Genomic DNA, 14,488 nt, shown 5'->3' with positions numbered 1-14,488 from the left:
TATATATATTCATTAGAAACAGGATCTATTTCTTTTAGCTGTATTTTTCTTTTGAATATAACTATTGCATATTTATTCGTCTTTAAGTGCAAAAAACACAACTAAAAAATATAATTCTAATAATAGGATCAATATATGTTTTGCACTTTTTTTTCTCCTCTTTTCTCCTCTTTTCCTCATCCTCCCTTCCTTCGCTTCTGCCCATCTTGAAATTTTGAATTTTTCTGTACAGGTGTATCTTCTTTTATTTTAAAATCTAATATTGGAAAAAATATAGTAGTAGTTAGAAGGAACAGATTTTATATGTTTTTCAGTACATTAATGATGAGTTATATATTTTACAAATATTATATCTATTAATCTAGATAAATCTATAAGCTTTATATTATGTTAAATAAGATATGAAACAATGTACAAGATAAGATAATGTATACTTTTTTCTAACTTTGTTAATTATTTGTAGACCCTACACACACACACACACTCTCTCTCTCTCTCTCTCCTCCTCCCCTCTCCTACCCCCCCTCTCTCTCTCGTCCCTCCCTCCCTCCCTCCTTCCCTTCCTCCCTTTCTCTATTAAAAATAAAATCTAAAAATTTTTAAATAAGCAATCACAAAAGTTAACATATTTCACGTTGAATCTCCATTTTTAACATATATAAAATTGATGAAGGAAAAGTAATTTAAGGTAATGACAGACTTATATTTTAAGGAATGGTTAACTCAACAAAGTTAATTTAAAAAGCATTTGTGTTAAAAACTACTATATGTATTTTAAATATGTACAATACCCTCCATAAGTTTGGAAACACTATAAAAATTTTTAATATAAAAAAAAATACATGATAAAATCGATTTATTTTTGTTTGTAAATGTTTATTTACTAATTATATTAATTATCTTGAGTCGTAATTCATACGGAATCTGGCGCGTCGGGGTCATTTTCAGTGATTGTGATTAATTTTATCAATTTTACAAAAACTTAAATTGCATTTACAAATGACTTCTTATCACTCTGACGTGTAGTTATAATTTTGCGCACACATTACAGGCACCACTACATCTAATACATGCTGTACCAATTATAGCAGAAAATGTGCTATAACAGATTAGCACGCAAAATTCAACTTCGAGCGCTCCGGCTTACGAAAATGTAATTAATTAATTACAGATATATTTACTACATGTAAAAGTGTTACAAGTGTCTTAGATGGAAATATTTGTCGTATGATATATTTATATCAAACCTGCATAGATCACTACCGTACAACTGTTTATCTGTAAAATATAGGATGCTTCCAAACTTATGGAAGGTAGTGTGCGTGCGTGCGTGCGTGCGTGCGTACCCGGGAAAAAAGTTGGCCATATATAGACTTTGTCAATATCTGAGCATATCTTGCCAAATATAGTTATATATGATAATATGATAATTAAATAAAATCATATATATATATATATATATATATATATATATATATATATATATATATATATATGATATTATTTAATAATCATATATAACTATATTTGGCAAGACATGCTCAGATATTGACAAAATCCATATATGGCCAATTTTATATGGACTTTTTTTCCCGGGTATATATATAATATATATAATATATATATGTATATATGTATAATAAATAAATATATATATATATATATATATATATATATATACATATACAATCAAGTATATTTAACATAATTTATATAAATTAACATATAATTATCACTTATAATAAAATAAAATAAAAATTTTTAAATTAAAAAGAAAAAATTTAAGACATTACATTTTCCAAGGGTCGATACATATAGCGTGTATATCTGCATCCCAAGACTTAAAGATTAAACTTTGTTAGCATATCGATAAATTCATCATTTATTGATTACTCTACAACAATTAGTATATTACACGTAAAAGTCATTTTTTTGCATTAAATTTAAACTAATTTGTTTTTTTTGTATATCAATTCGTATTCGATAAAATATATGTATTTATAAAAAAGTGTCAAAGACTTTATTTTCAAGAAAATAGAGAAAAAGATGAAAGAAGAGGAAAGAGATGTACATGGTAGATTAATAATTGTGAACTGCAATCACAACTGTTGTAATATTTATTATCGCTATAAATGTCGGATACATGGGATTGAATTTCTCTGTAATAAGGGACGATCAAAAACATAGCTTTTCGCAGTTTTGTTAATCTATATATATATTGTCGAATATGAATTATGTTAATTAGGATATTGAATAAAATATTGAATATATATTGAATAAAAAATTTTGACATTAAAAATAGTGGATTTATTGTATTGTGTAAAAAAAATAGTTTATATATAGTGTCTGCAGCAATTTTTAACATTGCTGTCACAGAGTTTTATCGCATTTATGTCTTTGATAAGTTTAAATTTACGAAATGTGAAAATGTTTAAGCAAAATATGCATAAGAAAATAAAAAAAAGAAACAGTTTGCTTTATATTTTTAATAAAGTGTACGCGCGCATGCACGCACATATGCAGACAGAAAAAAGAGGAAATAATGAAGGCAAGAGAAGAAGAGAGGCGAGGAGAGAGAATGTTAAAAATCCTGAACAGTCTTAAAAATCCGATTAAAATGCCATGTATTTATTTTCATTATCATTAACAAAAACTAGAATTTTTTATTAATAATGATTATTTATTAAGGCTCCCTAGTATAGTTACCGCGGCCATTTTTGGAATCGTGACGTCATAAGCGAGAAATAATATTTTGAGAATTCTTGCATGTCGTTTTTAAATAAAAAGATATTTCGATGAACCAAGACTACAGATCGCTTTAACACACTTGTACAATTGTCAGAAAACTAAGCTTTTCTCTTAACAGTTGATAAATAGCCGTAAAATGAGTGTCAAAATAAGCCTACTTACATGGGAAAAAAGCGGTTTGGCAACTGTCTAAAGAAATGGAAAATGTTCCCTCCACATAGTATTTCTTGCTAAGCTAGTTTTCGAACAATTTTACAAATGTACTGAAGCGATCTATAGTGTTGTTTTATTAAAATAAAGTTTTATAAAATAAATTTTATAAAATACCTTTTTATTTAAAAATGGCACACAAGAATAATTTGGCTGTCAAAACGTCACTTTCAAACATCAATGCGAGACAAAAAGAGAGAGAATAATTCAGACATTGCCAGATAAAAAAGAGAGCATAATGACAAGATTCTTATTCCTATTTCTTACCATACCTATGGTTGGTTGTCGCCAACGTCAACTCAGAGTTTCTCGGGAACTACTCGGGAGCCTTAAGGTCAAAAACACACAAAAAAACTTAGGGCCGCAGCACAGACTTTTGTGTAACGCATAAGGCCGGGTCTACAATAGATGCAGTAAGCCTTAAGCTGTAAGAAATTAACCAATTATAATTGATTTTAGAGAAGAATAATGAATATGATTGGTTTATTTTTTACGACTTAAGGCTTACTACAGCTATTGTAGACCCGGCCTAATGGGTCATCTACAATGGCCGTAGAACGTAAGGTCGCAAGCAAATTGACCAATGACAGTCAAGCATTTTCGAATATGCTAAAGTAACGCACAATACTGTCTTATGTTTTAATGTTTTAATGGAAATACGAAAGCGGCAAGGAATAAGGTATGTATAAAAACGCAATACAGTAAACTGAATATAATTATTGCGATTTTATACATACCTTATTCCTTGCCGCTTTCGTATTTCCATTAAAACATTAAAACATAAGACAGTATTATGCGTTACTTTAATGGGTCATCTAGAATGGCCGTAGAACGTAAGGTCGCAAGCAAATTGACCAATGACAATCAAGCATTTTCGAAAATGCTTGACTGTCATTGGTCAATTTGCTTGCGACCTTACGTTCTACGGCCATTGTAGATGACCCATAAGACTTCAAGCTTAAACCATAAAACATGTTTTAAGACTATAAGCAGAGAGAAGAATGAGAGGGGTTATGCCCTCGTTTTTTAGGGAACGCTTTTTCACCGCCGTACAGTGGCGCTAACTGGATCCACAATTGAGTTTTCGGAACTACGTGGCTGGATCCACTTTCCAGTGCCACGATAAAACGACCGATTGGTTCGAGTCCGTGCTAGATCCACAAATTGTGGTTCGTATCCGTGCTAGATCCATAACTGTGGATCTCTAAAGTACGAAATATATAATAGATTTATTAATATGTTTTATTAGATATTATTAGCTGCGTGATCTTTTTTCACTTTAGCATATATTATGAAGTAATATATACGTATATATAGAATTAAAATGCATATTTTATTTCACATAAAATTTAATGTTCTAATAATTTCAATAAAAAAGTATTTTAATAAAATATATATGTGTATATTACTTCAATAAATATTACCAAAACGAAAAACAAGATTATACGCAATAATGTTTCGTACTTTATTATTAAGTGATGTATGTGTACTAATAAACTGACACAATATATATATATATATATATATATATATATATATATATATATATATATATATACATATATATAGATATATATATATATAAAATTTTATAATAGGAAATAAAATGAAATAACTTTTATTTAATATTTTGTTAAAAGTAATTATTGGATTAGCAAGACATTTGCGCTTAAAATGACACTGATATACATATAAGACATAAGCACAACATAAATGAGATAATTTTGAATTAGATTAACCATACATATTAATTAAACATAATCCGATTTATGTCATGTTTGGTGTCCTTTTAATCGTAAAAATCTCATTAATTCATTAAAATTATTTACAAGTTGATAAAATGCGAAATAAAACTTTTAATTTTCATTTTATTGCATGTTTACATTTTATAGATAAGCGAGCTCTTTAAAAACCTTCGATGCGGGAGCTCGAGGAAAGCGAGAGAGAGAGAACGAGTAAGGAGCAAGCGAGACGGCCAACATCAAAGAGAGTTCCGAAACCTCGCTCGCGAGCCTTCCTTTATCTCCGGTCTTTCGTATCGTATTTCATCTTAGCATAGAAAATAAAATTTTAACATTTCGCATTTTATCGACTTGTAAATAATTTTAATGAATTAATGAGATTTTTACGATTAAAAGGACATCAAACATGACATAAATCGGAATATGTTTAATTAATATGTATGGTTAATCTAATTCAAAATTATCTCATTTATGTTGTGCTTACGTCTTATATGTATATCAGTGTCATTTTAAGCGCAAATGTCTTGCTAATCCAATAATTACTTTTAACAAAATATTAAATAAAAGTTATTTCATTTTATTTCCTATTATAAAATTTTATATATATATATATCTATATATATGTATATATATATATATATATATATTGTGTCAGTTTATTAGTACACATATACATCACTTAATAATAAAGTACGAAACATTATTGCGTATAATCTTGTTTTTCGTTTTGGTAATATTTATTGAAGTAATATACACATATATATTTTATTAAAATACTTTTTTATTGAAATTATTAGAACATTAAATTTTATGTGAAATAAAATATGCATTTTCATTCTATATATACGTATATATTACTTCATAATATATGCTAAAGTGGAAAAAGATCACGCAGCTAATAATATCTAATAAAACATATTAATAAATCTATTATATGTTTCGTATTTTAGAGCTCCACAGTTATGGATCTAGCACGGACACGAACCACAATTTGTGGATCTAGCACGGACTCGAACCAATCAGTCGTTTTATCGTGACACTGTGGAAAGTGGATCCAGCCACGTAGTTCCGAAAACTCAATTATGGATCCAGTTAGCGCCACTGTACGGCGGAGAAAAAGCGTTCCCTAAAAAACGAGGGCATGACCCCTCTCATTCTTCTCTCTGCTATAAGGTAGCCATTCTGCTAAGACCCTTAAAATGGCTGCTTAAGGTCTCGACCGTGATTGGTCCATTCGCTTATGCTTTAAGTCTTTTATGCAAATGCATCATCCGGCATTCGGCATCCGGTATAAGTATTTTCCTTAGTCCGTGGTCCATGGTCTGTGTGATCGATAACGAAGGATACGTGTTATTTTTTTAATTTAAAATTTAAAACATTATTATTACCATATTTCCCGACCTTAAGACGTAACAATTTCAACCATATGAAATTTTCAACACTGCTGACGTTTTAAAATGGCTGCTTAAGGTCTCAGCCATGATTGGTCCATTCGCTTATGGTTTAAGTCTTATGCACAGACTTCTATATATAACTAAACCGCTAACTCCGGCAAAATACATAACACCGAAAAGTATGTACAAAACCAGAGAGAAACCTGAGAGCGCCCATGCCGGCGTTTTTCGTAAAACGCTTTCTACATGTTGTGCAGCAGCGCCATTGCATCCACTTTTAGGAATTGGAAACACTTAGCCACATCCACTTTTCGATACTGTCGGTAAGACTTCTCATTTGGTTTATGTCCTTGCTACATCCACTTTTCGACAATGATGGTAAACTTATCGTTTGGTTCAAGTCCGTGCTATATCTATCAATTATAGATAAGAAATTTCATATATATGAAATAATTAATATATTTTATTAGTTATTGCGTAATTGCGTGCAATATTTTTATATACTACGAATAACATGTTATATATTATTATTGAAACATTTTTATGTAGCCATATAAGCAATCGCGCGATGAACATAATTGCTTGTATACATATTCGTGCATGTATAAATACACATACACACACACACACACACACACACACACACACACACACACACACACACACACACACACACACACACACACACACACACACACACACACACACACACACACACACACACACACACACACACACACACACACACACACACACACACACACACACACACACACACACACACACACACACACACACACACACACACACACACACACACACACACACACACACACACACACCACACACACACACAACACACACGCACCACACACACACACACTGCAAAACTTTTATATTAAAAATATATTGTTATGTTAATTAGATTTTTTTCGGTAATACAGATGACTTCGGCTTCTAAAGTTATTGTGTTTTACTGACCAGAAATCTAACCTAACGTAACAATATATTTGCTTAACACGAGATTTTAGAAATTTATACATAATAATACGATATACAATTATATAAAATAAAGTATTTTCATGCTAAGTCTCGAAACACTATTCAAATCAAAATGTTTTTATTTTTCTAAGCTCATTTATAAAAGCTCACAAATATTCCTTCATGTAATTCCTAGTGTGAACATGTTACATACAATTCATAATGCAAACCTATCTTATTTTATATGTACTATAAACTTTTATAATAAACAAATATGTTGTTTCGTTAAATTAGATTTTGGTCGGTAATACAAACGACTTTAGAATTCTTTTTTAAGGTCAAATATAGCCTTATTTTTTTTTTTTCTTTGAACCAAACAACTTTTGTCTGAAACATTTTTTTCTAAAACCCTTTGATTTCTAGATTTCAATTATAATAAAGCACCTGTATATTGTTTCTTTCGAGATTATTTCATAATGTTGTTGCTTTTCTAGGAATATGAAGAAACTTCGAGAGAGGCATCAGAAGCTACAGAAGTGATTATGAACATAGAAGATTCCAATGTGTACACAGAGGAAGTTACGGCTGACAATATGGAGCCTAGTCCTGAAATCATGACAGATGAAATTATAACGAATGATATTTTACAATCTGGTACCGCTGTAGTGCATCTACAACGACAGGACGATACGGGGAAGATTCAAATGATACCGGTGATGCTATCCTTGCCCGATCTATCCGACACGAATGCCGAAGTCAATCTTGCAACTGCATCTATCGTGTATAACAATTAGATTTAATTTTTTCTACTATAAAATTCTATAGAATCTTGAATTGAATGTACTCATAAAAATTCCTGAATATTTAAGTCTTTAAATCCTATTTAACATCTTCAAATCTTGGATTGAATTTTTAATTTTTCAGATATAATGATAAAGATACATAAGAAATGCTACAAAAAATATTGAGATTTTTATTTTAGCCTGAATATCTTATTTATAGGAGAAATCTTATAGAGAAATCTTATACTGAAAAATTCTGCAGTATCTATAAAATGTTCTGGTTCTTTTTTACAGACTCTAATATATATTTTTTGTATTTAAAGCAAGATTTTTTAAATTCTTCAGATTTCTTCAAACTTTAAAAAGTTCTAGGATTTTAACTTTTAGAAAAAATTACGAAAAGAATCTTTAACTTTTATATCCTCAGTGATCCTATCAAGATTTATAGGATGTAACATAAGACACACTCTGTGGTAGTATTTTCATTCGAACCCATAGACATGTCTATGTTTGAACCTCTCTCATGAGAATAATGCCAGAGCAATTTATGATACACTTATGTTGAAAACAAAAAATAATTGAAAAAATCAGTTGAAGACTTCATTGTTACTGCTAAAAATTAATTGATTCTGACATATATTATAAGAAAAAAATTTACATAATTCCTCACGTCTAATGTATGATATCAGTGAGAAACCAGAAATTTTAAAAAGAAAGTTGTAAAATATTGCAAGAAAAATAAGATTTTGTAAGATTAAAGATTATAAAATGCAAAGAAAGGAAGAGAAGACAAAAACTCTGATAAAAAAAAATTTTTTTAAATTGAAGATTCTAAAGTGCAAAAAAGAAAGGAGATTCATATAAATATTTATGTTACAAAAAAATACTTGATACATAAAAGAAAAGAATTGAAGAAATTGTAGAAAATAGAAAAATATGCTAGAAGATTTGTAAGTTGTAAATGAGAAGACGAGACAAAGCTTAACATGAAGATAAAAATTAGAAATCGAAGACTATAAGATGCGAAAAATAAAAAATAGAGACTCTCGAAAACGTTTAGTTTTGTAGAATAGCACAGTATGTAAACTATTTTGTATAAATCGGTGAAAAAGTAAAATGTATTCGTGCATTTGTACATGCGTGTATGTATGCGCGCGTGCGATGTGTGTATGTGTTTGTCGCAAGCCATGTATGCGTGTTATGTATTAAATAAGTCATTCTATATCACATTATCTTTGTATCATTCTTTGTGAATATTGCACACTTCTTTTTAACAAACTATCAGTCTGTTCTTTTTATCTGCATTTTTCAACTTTTGCCTTTTTCGAGTATAAAATTTATTATTATTATCTTACCATATTCACATTATAACTATTTTAATTTTGGCTTGTCAAATGTAGTCTCTGAGTCTATCAACAATTGGACATGTGAGGCAATATCATTTTATTATTATTAGTGTTATTACTATTATTATCATTGTTAGTCACACTATATTTTTTACTATTACTATAATTATTATTACTATCACACTACATTTTCCTCTATTTTCTTCTTTTTCCTATGTCTATATGTAAGTATATACTTATTTCATTTAAATAAAAAAATGCAAGAAAATATAGCTAAAGAAACTTGTGTATATCTAATGTAATTATAAAAGTCCTTATATATATTCATTAGAAACAGGATCTATTTCTTTTAGCTGTATTTTTCTTTTGAATATAACTATTGCATATTTATTCGTCTTTAAGTGCAAAAAACACAACTAAAAAATATAATTCTAATAATAGGATCAATATATGTTTTGCACTTTTTTTTCTCCTCTTTTCTCCTCTTTTCCTCATCCTCCCTTCCTTCGCTTCTGCCCATCTTGAAATTTTGAATTTTTCTGTACAGGTGTATCTTCTTTTATTTTAAAATCTAATATTGGAAAAAATATAGTAGTAGTTAGAAGGAACAGATTTTATATGTTTTTCAGTACATTAATGATGAGTTATATATTTTACAAATATTATATCTATTAATCTAGATAAATCTATAAGCTTTATATTATGTTAAATAAGATATGAAACAATGTACAAGATAAGATAATGTATACTTTTTTCTAACTTTGTTAATTATTTGTAGACCCTACACACACACACACACTCTCTCTCTCTCTCTCTCCTCCTCCCCTCTCCTACCCCCCCCCTCTCTCTCTCGTCCCTCCCTCCCTCCCTCCTTCCCTTCCTCCCTTTCTCTATTAAAAATAAAATCTAAAAATTTTTAAATAAGCAATCACAAAAGTTAACATATTTCACGTTGAATCTCCATTTTTAACATATATAAAATTGATGAAGGAAAAGTAATTTAAGGTAATGACAGACTTATATTTTAAGGAATGGTTAACTCAACAAAGTTAATTTAAAAAGCATTTGTGTTAAAAACTACTATATGTATTTTAAATATGTACAATACCCTCCATAAGTTTGGAAACACTATAAAAATTTTTAATATAAAAAAAAATACATGATAAAATCGATTTATTTTTGTTTGTAAATGTTTATTTACTAATTATATTAATTATCTTGAGTCGTAATTCATACGGAATCTGGCGCGTCGGGGTCATTTTCAGTGATTGTGATTAATTTTATCAATTTTACAAAAACTTAAATTGCATTTACAAATGACTTCTTATCACTCTGACGTGTAGTTATAATTTTGCGCACACATTACAGGCACCACTACATCTAATACATGCTGTACCAATTATAGCAGAAAATGTGCTATAACAGATTAGCACGCAAAATTCAACTTCGAGCGCTCCGGCTTACGAAAATGTAATTAATTAATTACAGATATATTTACTACATGTAAAAGTGTTACAAGTGTCTTAGATGGAAATATTTGTCGTATGATATATTTATATCAAACCTGCATAGATCACTACCGTACAACTGTTTATCTGTAAAATATAGGATGCTTCCAAACTTATGGAAGGTAGTGTGCGTGCGTGCGTGCGTGCGTGCGTACCCGGGAAAAAAGTTGGCCATATATAGACTTTGTCAATATCTGAGCATATCTTGCCAAATATAGTTATATATGATAATATGATAATTAAATAAAATCATATATATATATATATATATATATATATATATATATATATATATATATTATTTAATAATCATATATAACTATATTTGGCAAGACATGCTCAGATATTGACAAAATCCATATATGGCCAATTTTATATGGACTTTTTTTCCCGGGTATATATATAATATATATAATATATATATGTATATATGTATAATAAATAAATATATATATATATATATATATATATATATATACATATACAATCAAGTATATTTAACATAATTTATATAAATTAACATATAATTATCACTTATAATAAAATAAAATAAAAATTTTTAAATTAAAAAGAAAAAATTTAAGACATTACATTTTCCAAGGGTCGATACATATAGCGTGTATATCTGCATCCCAAGACTTAAAGATTAAACTTTGTTAGCATATCGATAAATTCATCATTTATTGATTACTCTACAACAATTAGTATATTACACGTAAAAGTCATTTTTTTGCATTAAATTTAAACTAATTTGTTTTTTTTGTATATCAATTCGTATTCGATAAAATATATGTATTTATAAAAAAGTGTCAAAGACTTTATTTTCAAGAAAATAGAGAAAAAGATGAAAGAAGAGGAAAGAGATGTACATGGTAGATTAATAATTGTGAACTGCAATCACAACTGTTGTAATATTTATTATCGCTATAAATGTCGGATACATGGGATTGAATTTCTCTGTAATAAGGGACGATCAAAAACATAGCTTTTCGCAGTTTTGTTAATCTATATATATATTGTCGAATATGAATTATGTTAATTAGGATATTGAATAAAATATTGAATATATATTGAATAAAAAATTTTGACATTAAAAATAGTGGATTTATTGTATTGTGTAAAAAAAATAGTTTATATATAGTGTCTGCAGCAATTTTTAACATTGCTGTCACAGAGTTTTATCGCATTTATGTCTTTGATAAGTTTAAATTTACGAAATGTGAAAATGTTTAAGCAAAATATGCATAAGAAAATAAAAAAAAGAAACAGTTTGCTTTATATTTTTAATAAAGTGTACGCGCGCATGCACGCACATATGCAGACAGAAAAAAGAGGAAATAATGAAGGCAAGAGAAGAAGAGAGGCGAGGAGAGAGAATGTTAAAAATCCTGAACAGTCTTAAAAATCCGATTAAAATGCCATGTATTTATTTTCATTATCATTAACAAAAACTAGAATTTTTTATTAATAATGATTATTTATTAAGGCTCCCTAGTATAGTTACCGCGGCCATTTTTGGAATCGTGACGTCATAAGCGAGAAATAATATTTTGAGAATTCTTGCATGTCGTTTTTAAATAAAAAGATATTTCGATGAACCAAGACTACAGATCGCTTTAACACACTTGTACAATTGTCAGAAAACTAAGCTTTTCTCTTAACAGTTGATAAATAGCCGTAAAATGAGTGTCAAAATAAGCCTACTTACATGGGAGAAAAGCGGTTTGGCAACTGTCTAAAGAAATGGAAAATGTTCCCTCCACATAGTATTTCTTGCTAAGCTAGTTTTCGAACAATTTTACAAATGTACTGAAGCGATCTATAGTGTTGTTTTATTAAAATAAAGTTTTATAAAATAAATTTTATAAAATACCTTTTTATTTAAAAATGGCACACAAGAATAATTTGGCTGTCAAAACGTCACTTTCAAACATCAATGCGAGACAAAAAGAGAGAGAATAATTCAGACATTGCCAGATAAAAAAGAGAGCATAATGACAAGATTCTTATTCCTATTTCTTACCATACCTATGGTTGGTTGTCGCCAACGTCAACTCAGAGTTTCTCGGGAACTACTCGGGAGCCTTAAGGTCAAAAACACACAAAAAAACTTAGGGCCGCAGCACAGACTTTTGTGTAACGCATAAGGCCGGGTCTACAATAGATGCAGTAAGCCTTAAGCTGTAAGAAATTAACCAATTATAATTGATTTTAGAGAAGAATAATGAATATGATTGGTTTATTTTTTACGACTTAAGGCTTACTACAGCTATTGTAGACCCGGCCTAATGGGTCATCTACAATGGCCGTAGAACGTAAGGTCGCAAGCAAATTGACCAATGACAGTCAAGCATTTTCGAATATGCTAAAGTAACGCACAATACTGTCTTATGTTTTAATGTTTTAATGGAAATACGAAAGCGGCAAGGAATAAGGTATGTATAAAAACGCAATACAGTAAACTGAATATAATTATTGCGATTTTATACATACCTTATTCCTTGCCGCTTTCGTATTTCCATTAAAACATTAAAACATAAGACAGTATTATGCGTTACTTTAATGGGTCATCTAGAATGGCCGTAGAACGTAAGGTCGCAAGCAAATTGACCAATGACAATCAAGCATTTTCGAAAATGCTTGACTGTCATTGGTCAATTTGCTTGCGACCTTACGTTCTACGGCCATTGTAGATGACCCATAAGACTTCAAGCTTAAACCATAAAACATGTTTTAAGACTATAAGCAGAGAGAAGAATGAGAGGGGTTATGCCCTCGTTTTTTAGGGAACGCTTTTTCACCGCCGTACAGTGGCGCTAACTGGATCCACAATTGAGTTTTCGGAACTACGTGGCTGGATCCACTTTCCAGTGCCACGATAAAACGACCGATTGGTTCGAGTCCGTGCTAGATCCACAAATTGTGGTTCGTATCCGTGCTAGATCCATAACTGTGGATCTCTAAAGTACGAAATATATAATAGATTTATTAATATGTTTTATTAGATATTATTAGCTGCGTGATCTTTTTTCACTTTAGCATATATTATGAAGTAATATATACGTATATATAGAATTAAAATGCATATTTTATTTCACATAAAATTTAATGTTCTAATAATTTCAATAAAAAAGTATTTTAATAAAATATATATGTGTATATTACTTCAATAAATATTACCAAAACGAAAAACAAGATTATACGCAATAATGTTTCGTACTTTATTATTAAGTGATGTATGTGTACTAATAAACTGACACAATATATATATATATATATATATATATATATATATATATATATATATATATATATATATACATATATATAGATATATATATATATAAAATTTTATAATAGGAAATAAAATGAAATAACTTTTATTTAATATTTTGTTAAAAGTAATTATTGGATTAGCAAGACATTTGCGCTTAAAATGACACTGATATACATATAAGACATAAGCACAACATAAATGAGATAATTTTGAATTAGATTAACCATACATATTAATTAAACATAATCCGATTTATGTCATGTTTGGTGTCCTTTTAATCGTAAAAATCTCATTAATTCATTAAAATTATTTACAAGTTGATAAAATGCGAAATAAAACTTTTAATTTTCATTTTATTGCATGTTTACATTTTATAGATAAGCGAGCTCTTTAAAAACCTTCGATGCGGGAGCTCGAGGAAAGCGAGAGAGAGAGAACGAGTAAGGAGCAAGCGAGACGGCCAACATCAAAGAGAGTTCCGAAACCTCGCTCGCGAGCCT

The 14,488-nt window shown here is 29.1% G+C and overlaps 2 long non-coding RNA genes across 2 annotated transcripts; both read right to left on the bottom strand.

The window, feature by feature from the left end:
• Positions 1-164: 164 nt before the first annotated feature.
• Positions 165-3,652, bottom strand: LOC140666521 (uncharacterized). The gene is made up of 2 exons (XR_012046769.1): positions 3,231-3,652; positions 165-256 (listed from the first exon to the last, which is right to left on the bottom strand). It is a non-coding gene; the product is annotated as an uncharacterized lncRNA (long non-coding RNA).
• Positions 3,653-9,682: 6,030 nt separating this feature from the next.
• On the bottom strand, positions 9,683-13,161 carry LOC140666876 (uncharacterized). Its single transcript, XR_012046873.1, has 2 exons — positions 12,740-13,161; positions 9,683-9,774 (listed from the first exon to the last, which is right to left on the bottom strand). It is a non-coding gene; the product is annotated as an uncharacterized lncRNA (long non-coding RNA).
• Between the last annotated feature and the right edge of the window lie 1,327 nt (positions 13,162-14,488).

The sequence above is a fragment of the Anoplolepis gracilipes genome, chromosome 6, assembly GCF_047496725.1.
Source record: "Anoplolepis gracilipes chromosome 6, ASM4749672v1, whole genome shotgun sequence".
Taxonomy (NCBI): Eukaryota; Metazoa; Arthropoda; class Insecta; order Hymenoptera; family Formicidae; genus Anoplolepis; species Anoplolepis gracilipes.
This window is presented reverse-complemented; position numbering and strand designations above follow the sequence as displayed.